This window comes from Pecten maximus, chromosome 10, assembly GCF_902652985.1.
Source record: "Pecten maximus chromosome 10, xPecMax1.1, whole genome shotgun sequence".
NCBI classification, from domain to species: Eukaryota; Metazoa; Mollusca; class Bivalvia; order Pectinida; family Pectinidae; genus Pecten; species Pecten maximus.
Window position 1 is genome coordinate 1,256,261 of NC_047024.1, and position 13,036 is coordinate 1,269,296.

Genomic DNA, 13,036 nt, shown 5'->3' on the forward strand with positions numbered 1-13,036 from the left:
TACGGCTAACATCATAATCACGATACTCGTACGGCTAACATCATAATCACGATACTCGTACGGCTAACATCATAATCACGATACTCGTACGGCTAACATCATAATCACGATACTCGTACGGCTAACATCAAAATCACGATACTCGTACGGCTAACACCATAATCACGATACTCGTACGGCTAACATCATAATCACGATACTCGTACGGCTAACATCATAATCACGATACTCGTACGGCTAACATCATACTCACTATACTCGTACGGCTAACATCATAATCACGATACTCGTACAGCTAACATCATAATCACGATACTCGTACGGCTAACATTATAATCACGATACTCGTACACAGGTAACATCATAATCACGATACTCGTACGGCTAACATCATAATCACGATACTCGTATGGCTAACATCATAATCACGATACTCGTACAGCTAACATCATAATCACGATACTCGTACGGCTAACATCATAATCACGATACTCGTACAGCTAACATCATACTCACTATACTCGTACGGCTAACATCATAATCACGATACTCGTACGGCTAACATTATAATCACGATACTCGTACACAGGTAACATCATAATCACGATACTCGTACGGCTAACATCATAATCACGATACTCGTATGGCTAACATCATAATCACGATACTGTTACAGCCAACATCATAATCACGATACTGTTACAACCAACATCATAATCACGATACTCGTACAGCTGACATCATAATCACGATACTCGTACAGATAATGATTCTCACGTTAAATCCTTTCTATTATCGATATCTGTAGCTTTCTTCCAGACCATTAAGAACCTTGATTCACAAACCCGTTCACAATATTCCAACTCTTACAATGGTTCCAGACTGGGTCAGGTGTGCATCACGTTAGATTTATAATTGAGTGTAGTCCCCTAAAGTTTTATCTGTACCGGAGAAGTCTTCTGTGTTATTGTAGGGTACAAATGAATCGAAGGAACATTTTCTATTTCATTGTACTATTGTCATCCTCCAAACTTCGATTACGGATATGTAACGCAATCCCACAACCAGTTAGACTGATTTACTCGGGAATGGTGAGCTTACAGATGATGAAAATACTTTCCAAATGTACAACATTTCACCGTCCATTCTAAAAGATTTCACTAAAAACCTTTATCGTAATATGGCAACATGATCCAGTGTTTCACACTATCCATTTATGTCCCTCTTCATCGACACAGACGTCTTCCTTTCTGTACTCGATAAAGTACTCCTTGCCCATGAACATTTCGTTGTTTGGGGTCTATTAAATAAACTCGTTTTCGCATCAATTAAGGAGATTCAATTCTGTAATAGGCTCGGAGCAAAATAGTCAGACGTGTTCACATTCTATTTCCTTATGATAGTCAGACGTGTTCACATTCTATTTCCTGAATTGTCTGATGATGGATAACGACTGACTCTCATCAACAGCCTAAGTCAATGGTGTTGTGGAAAGTTCTATTTTGCTTAAATGAAATGAAGACTTAACAATTTTCTTTAATCACAAAAATCTGTTTTATATTGTTATTTTAATTATTGACATGACGATAATTGATTATCCCTTTCTCTGTAACGATCGTAAACTGACATTGGTCTACCCTTTCTCTATAACAATCGTAAACTGACATTGGTCTACCCTTTCTCTGTAACAATCGTAAACTGACATTGGTCTACCCTTTCTCTGTAAACGATCGTAAACTGACATTGGTCTACCCTTTCTCTATAACGATCGTAGACTGACATTGGTCTACCCTTTCTCTATAACAATCGTAAACTGACATTGGTCTACCCTTTCTCTGTAACGATCGTAAACTGACATTGGTCTAACCTTTCTCTGTAACGATCGTAAACTGACATTGGTCTACCCTTTCTCTATAACAATCGTAAACTGACATTGGTCTACCCTTTCTCTATAACAATCGTAAACTGACATTGGTCTACCCTTTCTCTATAACGATCGTAAACTGACATTGGTCTACCCTTTCTCTGTAACAATCGTAAACTGGCATTGGTCTACCCTTTCTCTATAGCGATCGTAAACTGACATTGGTCTACCCTTTCTCTATAACGATAGTAAACTGACATGGTGACCCTTTCTCTATAACGATAGTAAACTGACATTGGTCTACCCTTTCTCTATAACGATAGTAAACTGACATTGGTCTACCCTTTCTCTATAGCGATCGTAAACTGACATTGGTCTACCCTTTCTCTATAACGATAGTAAACTGACATTGGTCTACCCTTTCTCTATAACGATCGTAAACTGACATTGGTCTACCCTTTCTCTGTAACGATCGTAAACTGGCATTGGTCTACCCTTTCTCTATAACAATCGTAAACTGACATTGGTCTACCCTTTCTCTATAACAATCGTAAACTGACATTGGTCTACCCTTTCTCTATAACGATCATAAACTGACATTGGTCTACCCTTTCTCTATAACGATCATAAACTGACATTGGTCTACCCTTTCTCTATAACGATCGTAAACTGACATTGGTCTACCCTTTCTCTATAACGATCGTAAACTGACATTGGTGTACCCTTTCTCAATAACGATAGTAAACTGACATTGGTCTACCCTTTCTCTATAACGATAGTAAACTGACATTGGTCTACCCTTTCTCTATAACGATCGTAAACTGACATTGGTCTACCCTTTCTCTATAACGATAGTAAACTGACATTGGTCTACCCTTTCTCTATAACGATCGTAAACTGACATTGGTCTACCCTTTCTCTGTAACAATCGTAAACTGACATTGGTCTACCCTTTCTCTATAACGATAGTAAACTGACATTGGTCTACCCTTTCTCTATAACGATAGTAAACTGACATTGGTCTACCCTTTCTCTATAACGATCGTAAACTGACATTGGTCTACCCTTTCTCTATAACGATCGTAAACTGACATTGGTCTACCCTTTCTCTATAACGATCGTAAACTGACATTGGTCTACCCTTTCTCTATAACGATCGTAAACTGACATTGGTCTACCCTTTCTCTATAACGATCGTAAACTGACATTGGTCTACCCTTTCTCTATAACGATCGTAAACTGACATTGGTCTACCCTTTCTCTATAACGATCGTAAACTGACATTGGTCTACCCTTTCTCTATAGCGATCGTAAACTGACATTGGTCTACCCTTTCTCTATAACGATAGTAAACTGACATTGGTCTACCCTTTCTCTATAACGATCGTAAACTGACATTGGTCTACCCTTTCTATATAACGATAGTAAACTGACATTGGTCTACCCTTTCTCTATAACGATAGTAAACTGACATGGTGACCCTTTCTCTGTAACAATCGTAAACTGACATTGGTCTAGTCTACCCTTTCTATATAGCGATCGTAAACTGACATTGGTCTACCCTTTCTCTATAACGATAGTAAACTGACATGGTGACCCTTTCTCTATAACGATCGTAAACTGACATTGGTCTACCCTTTCTCTGTAACAATCGTAAACTGACATTGGTCTAGTCTACCCTTTCTCTATAACGATCGTAAACTGACATTGGTCTACCCTTTCTATATAACGATAGTAAACTGACATTGGTCTACCCTTTCTCTGTAACGATCGTAAACTGACATTGGTCTACCCTTTCTCTATAGCGATCGTAAACTGACATTGGTCTACCCTTTCTCTATAACAATCGTAAACTGACATTGGTCTACCCTTTCTCTATAACGATAGTAAACTGACATTGGTCTACCCTTTCTCTATAACAATCGTAAACTGACATTGGTCTACCCTTTCTCTATAACGATCGTAAACTGACATTGGTCTACCCTTTCTATATAACGATCGTAAACTGACATTGGTCTACCCTTTCTCTATAACGATAGTAAACTGACATTGGTCTACCCTTTCTCTATAACGATAGTAAACTGACATTGGTCTACCCTTTCTCTATAACGATAGTAAACTGACATTGGTCTACCCTTTCTCTATAGCGATCGTAAACTGACATTGGTCTACCCTTTCTCTATAACGATAGTAAACTGACATTGGTCTACCCTTTCTCTATAACGATCGTAAACTGACATTGGTCTACCCTTTCTCTGTAACGATCGTAAACTGGCATTGGTCTACCCTTTCTCTATAACAATCGTAAACTGACATTGGTCTACCCTTTCTCTATAACAATCGTAAACTGACATTGGTCTACCCTTTCTCTATAACGATCATAAACTGACATTGGTCTACCCTTTCTCTATAACGATCATAAACTGACATTGGTCTACCCTTTCTCTATAACGATCGTAAACTGACATTGGTCTACCCTTTCTCTATAACGATCGTAAACTGACATTGGTGTACCCTTTCTCAATAACGATAGTAAACTGACATTGGTCTACCCTTTCTCTATAACGATAGTAAACTGACATTGGTCTACCCTTTCTCTATAACGATCGTAAACTGACATTGGTCTACCCTTTCTCTATAACGATAGTAAACTGACATTGGTCTACCCTTTCTCTATAACGATCGTAAACTGACATTGGTCTACCCTTTCTCTGTAACAATCGTAAACTGACATTGGTCTACCCTTTCTCTATAACGATAGTAAACTGACATTGGTCTACCCTTTCTCTATAACGATAGTAAACTGACATTGGTCTACCCTTTCTCTATAACGATCGTAAACTGACATTGGTCTACCCTTTCTCTATAACGATCGTAAACTGACATTGGTCTACCCTTTCTCTATAACGATCGTAAACTGACATTGGTCTACCCTTTCTCTATAACGATCGTAAACTGACATTGGTCTACCCTTTCTCTATAACGATCGTAAACTGACATTGGTCTACCCTTTCTCTATAACGATCGTAAACTGACATTGGTCTACCCTTTCTCTATAACGATCGTAAACTGACATTGGTCTACCCTTTCTCTATAGCGATCGTAAACTGACATTGGTCTACCCTTTCTCTATAACGATAGTAAACTGACATTGGTCTACCCTTTCTCTATAACGATCGTAAACTGACATTGGTCTACCCTTTCTCTGTAACAATCGTAAACTGACATTGGTCTAGTCTACCCTTTCTCTATAACGATCGTAAACTGACATTGGTCTACCCTTTCTCTATAACAATCGTAAACTGACATTGGTCTACCCTTTCTCTGTAACAATCGTAAACTGACATTGGTCTACCCTTTCTCTATAACAATCGTAAACTGACATGGTGACCCTTTCTCTGTAACAATCGTAAACTGACATTGGTCTACCCTTTCTCTGTAACAATCGTAAACTGACATTGGTCTACCCTTTCTCTATAACAATCGTAAACTGACATTGGTCTACCCTTTCTCTGTAACAATCGTAAACTGACATTGGTCTACCCTTTCTCTATAACAATCGTAAACTGACATTGGTCTACCCTTTCTCTGTAACAATCGTAAACTGACATTGGTCTAGTCTACCCTTTCTCTATAACGATAGTAAACTGACATTGGTCTACCCTTTCTCTATAACAATCGTAAACTGACATTGGTCTACCCTTTCTCTATAGCGATCGTAAACTGACATTGGTCTACCCTTTCTCTATAACGATAGTAAACTGACATTGGTCTACCCTTTCTCTATAACAATCGTAAACTGACATTGGTCTAGTCTACCCTTTCTCTATAACGATAGTAAACTGACATTGGTCTACCCTTTCTATATAACGATAGTAAACTGACATTGGTCTACCCTTTCTCTATAACGATAGTAAACTGACATTGGTCTACCCTTTCTCTATAACAATCGTAAACTGACATTGGTCTACCCTTTCTCTATAACGATAGTAAACTGACATTGGTCTACCCTTTCTCTATAACAATCGTAAACTGACATTGGTCTACCCTTTCTCTATAACGATAGTAAACTGACATTGGTCTACCCTTTCTATATAACGATCGTAAACTGACATTGGTCTACCCTTTCTATATAACGATAGTAAACTGACATTGGTCTAGTCTACCCTTTCTCTATAACGATCGTAAACTGACATTGGTCTAGTCTACCCTTTCTATATAACGATCGTAAACTGACATTGGTCTACCCTTTCTCTATAACGATAGTAAACTGACATTGGTCTACCCTTTCTCTATAACAATCGTAAACTGACATTGGTCTACCCTTTCTCTATAACGATCGTAAACTGACATTGGTCTACCCTTTCTATATAACGATCGTAAACTGACATTGGTCTACCCTTTCTCTGTAACGATCGTAAACTGACATTGGTCTAGTCTACCCTTTCTCTATAACGATAGTAAACTGACATTGGTCTACCCTTTCTCTATAACGATAGTAAACTGACATTGGTCTACCCTTTCTCTATAACGATAGTAAACTGACATTGGTCTACCCTTTCTCTATAACGATCGTAAACTGACATTGGTCTACCCTTTCTCTATAACGATCGTAAACTGACATTGGTCTAGTCTACCCTTTCTCTATAACGATCGTAAACTGACACGGTGACCCTTTCTCTATAACAATCGTAAACTGACATTGGTCTACCCTTTCTCTATAGCGATCGTAAACTGACATTGGTCTACCCTTTCTCTATAACGATAGTAAACTGACATTGGTCTACCCTTTCTCTATAACGATAGTAAACTGACATTGGTCTACCCTTTCTATATAACGATAGTAAACTGACATTGGTCTAGTCTACCCTTTCTCTATAACGATCGTAAACTGACATTGGTCTACCCTTTCTCTGTAACAATCGTAAACTGACATTGGTCTACCCTTTCTCTATAACGATCGTAAACTGACATTGGTCTACCCTTTCTATATAACGATCGTAAACTGACATTGGTCTACCCTTTCTATATAACGATCGTAAACTGACATTGGTCTACCCTTTCTATATAACAATCGTAAACTGACATTGGTCTACCCTTTCTCTATAACAATCGTAAACTGACATTGGTCTACCCTTTCTATATAACGATAGTAAACTGACATTGGTCTAGTCTACCCTTTCTCTATAACGATCGTAAACTGACATTGGTCTACCCTTTCTCTATAGCGATCGTAAACTGACATCGGTCTACCCTTTCTCTATAACGATAGTAAACTGACATTGGTCTACCCTTTCTCTATAACGATAGTAAACTGACATTGGTCTACCCTTTCTCTATAACGATAGTAAACTGACATTGGTCTACCCTTTCTCTGTAACGATAGTAAACTGACATTGGTCTACCCTTTCTCTATAACGATAGTAAACTGACATTGGTCTACCCTTTCTCTGTAACAATCGTAAACTGACATTGGTCTACCCTTTCTCTGTAACAATCGTAAACTGACATTGGTCTACCCTTTCTCTATAACAATCGTAAACTGACATTGGTCTAACCTTTCTCTGTAACAATCGTAAACTGACATTGGTCTACCCTTTCTCTATAACGATAGTAAACTGACATGGTGACCCTTTCTCTATAACGATAGTAAACTGACATTGGTCTACCCTTTCTCTATAACGATAGTAAACTGACATTGGTCTACCCTTTCTCTATAACGATCGTAAACTGACATTGGTCTACCCTTTCTCTATAACAATCGTAAACTGACATTGGTCTACCCTTTCTCTGTAACAATCGTAAACTGACATTGGTCTAGTCTACCCTTTCTCTATAACGATAGTAAACTGACATTGGTCTACCCTTTCTCTATAACGATCGTAAACTGACATTGGTCTACCCTTTCTCTATAACGATCATAAACTGACATTGGTCTACCCTTTCTCTATAACGATCGTAAACTGACATTGGTCTACCCTTTCTCTATAACGATCGTAAACTGACATTGGTCTACCCTTTCTCTATAACAATCGTAAACTGACATTGGTCTACCCTTTCTCTATAACGATAGTAAACTGACATTGGTCTACCCTTTCTCTATAACAATCGTAAACTGACATTGGTCTACCCTTTCTCTATAACAATCGTAAACTGACATTGGTCTACCCTTTCTCTGTAACAATCGTAAACTGACATTGGTCTACCCTTTCTCTATAACAATCTTAAACTGACATGGTGACCCTTTCTCTATATCGATAGTAAACTGACATTGGTCTACCCTTTCTCTGTAACAATCGTAAACTGACATTGGTCTACCCTTTCTCTGTAACAATCGTAAACTGACATTGGTCTACCCTTTCTCTATAACGATCGTAAACTGACATTGGTCTACCCTTTCTCTATAACGATAGTAGACTGACATTGGTCTACCCTTTCTCTATAACAATCGTAAACTGACATTGGTCTACCCTTTCTCTATAACGATCGTAAACTGACATTGGTCTACCCTTTCTCTATAACAATCGTAAACTGACATTGGTCTACCCTTTCTCTATAACGATAGTAAACTGACATTGGTCTACCCTTTCTCTATAGCAATCGTAAACTGACATTGGTCTACCCTTTCTCTATAACGATCATAAACTGACATTGGTCTACCCTTTCTCTGTAGCAATCGTAAACTGACATTGGTCTACCCTTTCTCTATAACGATCGTAAACTGACATTGGTGACCCTTTCTCTGTAACAATCGTAAACTGACATTGGTCTACCCTTTCTCTATAACGATCGTAAACTGACATTGGTCTACCCTTTCTCTACAGTGATAGTAAACTGACATTGGTCTACCCTTTCTCTATAACAATCGTAAACTGACATGGTGACCCTTTCTCTATAACGATCGTAAACTGACATTGGTCTACCCTTTCTCTATAACGATCGTAAACTGACATTGGTCTACACTTTCTCTGTAGCAATCGTAAACTGACATTGGTCTACCCTTTCTCTGTAACAATCGTAAACTGACATTGGTGTACCCTTTCTCAATATCGATCGTAAACTGACATTGGTCTACCCTTTCTCTGTAGCAATCGTAAACTGACATTGGTCTACCCTTTCTCTGTAACAATCGTAAACTGACATTGGTCTACCCTTTCTATATAACGATCGTAAACTGACATTGGTCTACCCTTTCTCTATAACAATCGTAAACTGACATGGTGACCCTTTCTCTATAACGATCGTAAACTGACATTGGTCTACCCTTTCTCTATAACGATCGTAAACTGACATTGGTCTACACTTTCTCTATAACGATCGTAAACTGACATTGGTCTACTATTTCTCTATAACGATCGTAAACTGACATTGGTCTACCCTTTCTCTATAACGATAGTAAACTGACATTGGTCTACCTTTTCTCTGTAACAATCGTAAACTGACATTGGTCTACCCTTTCTCTATAACGATCGTAGACTGACATTGGTCTACCCTTTCTCTATAACAATCGTAAACTGACATTGGTCTACCCTTTCTCTGTAACAATCGTAAACTGACATTGGTCTAACCTTTCTCTGTAACGATCGTAAACTGACATTGGTCTACCCTTTCTCTATAACAATCGTAAACTGACATTGGTCTACGCTTTCTCTATAACAATCGTAAACTGACATTGGTCTACCCTTTCTCTATAACGATCGTAAACTGACATTGGTCTACCCTTTCTCTGTAACAATCGTAAACTGACATTGGTCTACCCTTTCTCTATAACAATCGTAAACTGACATTGGTCTACCCTTTCTCTATAACGATAGTAAACTGACATTGGTCTACCCTTTCTCTATAACGATCGTAGACTGACATTGGTCTACCCTTTCTCTATAACAATCGTAAACTGACATTGGTCTACCCTTTCTCTATAACAATCGTAAACTGACATTGGTCTACCCTTTCTCTATAACGATAGTAAACTGACATTGGTCTACCCTTTCTCTATAACGATCGTAGACTGACATTGGTCTACCCTTTCTCTATAACGATAGTAAACTGACATGGTGACCCTTTCTCTATAACAATCGTAAACTGACATTGGTCTACCCTTTCTCTATAACAATCGTAAACTGACATTGGTCTACCCTTTCTCTATATCGATAGTAAACTGACATTGGTCTACCCTTTCTCTATAACAATCGTAAACTGACATTGGTCTACCCTTTCTCTATAACAATCGTAAACTGACATTGGTCTACCCTTTCTCTATAACGATAGTAAACTGACATTGGTCTACCCTTTCTCTGTAACAATCGTAAACTGACATTGGTCTAGTCTACCCTTTCTCTATAACGATAGTAAACTGACATTGGTCTACCCTTTCTCTATAACGATCGTAAACTGACATCGGTCTACCCTTTCTCTATAACGATCGTAAACTGACATTGGTCTACCCTTTCTCTATAACGATAGTAAACTGACATGGTGACCCTTTCTCTATAACGATAGTAAACTGACATTGGTCTACCCTTTCTCTATAACGATCGTAAACTGACATCGGTCTACCCTTTCTCTATAACGATCGTAAACTGACATTGGTCTACCCTTTCTCTATAACGATCGTAAACTGACATTGGTCTACCCTTTCTCTATAACGATAGTAAACTGACACGGTGACCCTTTCTCTATAACGATCGTAAACTGACATTGGTCTACCCTTTCTCTATAACGATCGTAAACTGACATTGGTCTACCCTTTCTCTATAACGATAGTAAACTGAAACGGTGACCCTTTCTCTATAACGATCGTAAACTGACATTGGTCTACCCTTTATCTATAACGATCGTAAACTGACATCGGTCTACCCTTTCTCTATAACAATCGTAAACTGACATTGGTCTACCCTTTCTCTATATCGATAGTAAACTGACATTGGTCTAACCTTTCTCTGTAACAATCGTAAACTGACATTGGTCTACCCTTTCTCTATAACGATCGTAAACTGACATTGGTCTAACCTTTCTCTATAACAATCGTAAACTGACATGGTGACCCTTTCTATATAACAATCGTAAACTGACATTGGTCTACCCTTTCTCTATAACGATCGTAAACTGACATTGGTCTACCCTTTCTCTGTAGCAATCGTAAACTGACATTGGTCTACCCTTTCTCTGTAACAATCGTAAACTGACATTGGTGTACCCTTTCTCAATATCGATCGTAAACTGACATTGGTCTACCCTTTCTCTGTAGCAATCGTAAACTGACATTGGTCTACCCTTTCTCTGTAACAATCGTAAACTGACATTGGTCTACCCTTTCTCTATAACAATCGTAAACTGACATGGTGACCCTTTCTCTATAACGATCGTAAACTGACATTGGTCTACCCTTTCTCTATAACAATCGTAAACTGACATGGTGACCCTTTCTCTATAACGATCGTAAACTGACATTGGTCTACCCTTTCTCTATAACGATCGTAAACTGACATTGGTCTACACTTTCTCTATAACGATCGTAAACTGACATTGGTCTACTATTTCTCTATAACGATCGTAAACTGACATTGGTCTACCCTTTCTCTATAACGATAGTAAACTGACATTGGTCTACCCTTTCTCTGTAACAATCGTAAACTGACATTGGTCTACCCTTTCTCTGTAACAATCGTAAACTGACATTGGTCTACCCTTTCTCTATAACAATCGTAAACTGACATTGGTCTAACCTTTCTCTGTAACAATCGTAAACTGACATTGGTCTACCCTTTCTCTATAACGATAGTAAACTGACATGGTGACCCTTTCTCTATAACGATCGTAAACTGACATTGGTCTACACTTTCTCTATAACAATCGTAAACTGACATTGGTCTACCCTTTCTCTGTAACGATAGTAAACTGACATTGGTGACCCTTTCTCTATAACGATAGTAAACTGACATTGGTCTACACTTTCTCTATAACAATCGTAAACTGACATTGGTCTACCCTTTCTCTATAACGATAGTAAACTGACATTGGTCTACCCTTTCTCTGTAACGATAGTAAACTGACATTGGTCTACCCTTTCTCTATAACGATAGTAAACTGACATTGGTCTACCCTTTCTCTGTAACGATCGTAAACTCTGGCTGGAATATTCTTTTTGTATACGGTTCCTAACTACTTATCTACACAGCAATAGTAATCTCTCGCTGGCATATACTTTTTGTATAATGTATTATTCATAACAGATTGCTCCCAAAGTTGACCTTTATATGTGACAGGTAGGATTTTGTACAGGCAATACAACATGTATTTGAGAAACATACAACATTTGATTGTTAACCACAACATCATATTTATTCTATAAAATTGATAATACCAAAATATACATGATATATGTACATTATAAAATATATAATACAATAATTATGTAAAATATATAATACCATTATGTTAACGGACAGCATTAAGGAAGGTAACACAATATTACAACATTATCCTGTCAACATCACCATTAATAATTAAATATATCACCTTAAACGTACAAATGTACTTATAATAATGATTACATTATCATTAATAAAAAAAGTATCTTCTATAAAACGGACTTATGCTTATAAAATCAATGATTAAAAGTGTCATAAACAAAACGGATTTATAATCATAACATCGTCATTGATTTAAGAAATTCACCAATAAAACACTCCAGTGTCTGTGTACCAGCCAGGTCACCCTGATAAATAAAACATTCCAGTGTCTGTGTACCAGCCAGGTCACCCTGATAAATAAATCGGAGGCACCTGTCCAACAGTTAAAACATCAGCAATATCAAATAAATCAGCAATTGATAACAAGTCTTTTCTTATTTACTGAAAAACAAGCTCAAATCTCATTAAACTGTATCTTTAAAACAATTACCTCAAGGCAATGTTCAGCATTAGCTGTAATAACAATGTTGAGGGATGTTGGCGCCCACCTTTGAATGATCGTTACAAGTGTTGGCGTCCACCATTGAATGATCGTTACAAGAGATCCCAGAGGGATGTTGGAGCCCACCATTGAATGATCGTTACAAGTGTTGGCGCCGACCATTGAATGATCCTTACAAGAGATCTCTGAGGGATGTTGGCGCCCACCACTGAATGATCGTTACAAGAGATCCCAGAGAGATGTTGGAGCCCACCATTG

The 13,036-nt window shown here is 38.0% G+C and overlaps 1 long non-coding RNA gene across 1 annotated transcript; it reads left to right on the forward strand.

Moving 5' to 3' along the window:
- Positions 1-12,038: 12,038 nt before the first annotated feature.
- LOC117336199 lies at positions 12,039-12,660 on the forward strand. Its single transcript, XR_004534549.1, has 2 exons — positions 12,039-12,575; positions 12,621-12,660. It is a non-coding gene; the product is annotated as an uncharacterized LOC117336199 (long non-coding RNA).
- The last annotated feature ends 376 nt before the right edge of the window (positions 12,661-13,036 follow it).